The sequence below is a fragment of the Pyrgilauda ruficollis genome, unplaced genomic scaffold (assembly GCF_017590135.1).
Source record: "Pyrgilauda ruficollis isolate IOZ18807 unplaced genomic scaffold, ASM1759013v1 scaffold2, whole genome shotgun sequence".
Classification (NCBI taxonomy): Eukaryota; Metazoa; Chordata; class Aves; order Passeriformes; family Passeridae; genus Pyrgilauda; species Pyrgilauda ruficollis.
This window is the reverse complement of record NW_024519206.1, coordinates 120760-122394: the sequence shown is the minus strand read 5'-3', so window position 1 is coordinate 122394 and position 1635 is coordinate 120760.

Here is a 1635-nt window from a genome sequence, read left to right as displayed (position 1 = left end):
CGGGGGTGGCGGGCGCTCCCCAGGGGCGCGCGCCTCGCGCCGGGGGCCGCGCCTGAGGCGGCCGCGGGGCCGGCGGGGCCGGCGTTCGGTCGGAGCCCCGAGAGAGCCCTGCGGCTCTCCCAGCGTCTGTAAAATTGTGGTCTTCCTTCAGTTGTTATCAGTTCTCACCCTTCATTAGCCCGTTGGCGTCTAGAATGCGAGAACTTCCCTGGCTGTAGCTTTTAGAGTTTGAAACGCTGTCAGTCGTTAATTAGGATCACAGAATCACAAAGCTGGAAAAAACCCCTCCGAGATCGCGGAGTCCGACCTTTGAGTGAACACCACCGTATCAACTAGATGCCACTAAGTGCCACATCGGTTCTTGAACTCCTCCAGGACGTGACTCCATCACCTCCCTGGGCAGTCTGTTACCGTGCTGGACAATGCTTTATGAAATATATCAGCTTTACCGGCCATGCTTGTGGGAATACGGGAATGAAGTGGGAATACACTTTGCCGCCAAACTACAGCTGGCCCAGCTCTGATCTAAGGCGTGCTCGGAAGAACTCTGGCAATAGAGCTTTGCCTTGGCATCAAGACGCAGAATTGCGTGAAGTTCGTGTCTCTGGAAGACAGGAAGACAAAGCACTGCAGAAAAAAGCCTAGCAGTAAACTAATTATGGTTTGTGGCTGTGAAGGAGTAGATTTGGCTGGTTAGTTGGGGATTGCTTCCTTTATGGGAGAAAGTTCCCTTTCAGCCTAAAAAAATAATTTTGTTTGATTTACAAACTTTATTTGTTTGCAATGAGGGTGAATGGTGAAATAATTTTGGCACAACTCTTCCTTCTACTGAGTTACATACATAATACTCATAAATATGTCTGTTAAATTCCAACCTACCCATTCCTATAAATGAAACATAAAAATTTCTTTTTACTGACATGCAAATCCTCATTGGATTTTAGTTTCTTTGGATAATATCCCTTGTGGATATGAAGCTATTTGTGACAGCTTCTGTCAAACTAGAAGTGTGTCCAGCACAATTGTGTTACATGAAGAGGAATTATGTTGACATAAGCAAGTTTGAAAAGTAGATTACCATATAGATGCCTATTTTTTTTTCAAATGTAGTAGCATATAACCTTTTTTTCATCAGAAGATATCTCATAAATTGATTCAAGTATTACTGCTTACCAAAACTTCCAAGGTCATAACATATTACTTGATATGCTATGTTCTCACCTCACTCAACATGTAACTGAGTAAATTTGACCTAATCTTTTTCTTCATTGAACTTGATAGGTAATGGTAAGTAAACTGTTCTGCCTTCTCTAAAGTAAAGCTTCTTCTTCACTTGAGTGTTTTTTTCCCCAAGCATATTACCATTCAAATTCATTGCAAGGTAATTCATAATTTTGTTTCTGCCTCTCTTCCTCTCTGCTCCAGAAACATAATAAAGAAGTAGAGGCACAGGTGAATCTGAAGGAGGATATCCTTTCTACATTGGAACAAAGAATAATACTTTTTTTTTAATTTTAAGTGGCTATACTAGTAAAAGATTGAAGCAAGCTGTTGTTCTTTACTTTTTCTTTCAAGCTCTCAAGGGGAAATGCTGCATGTGTTAATTGTTGCTTCTCAGAAATTAAAAGCCTGTCT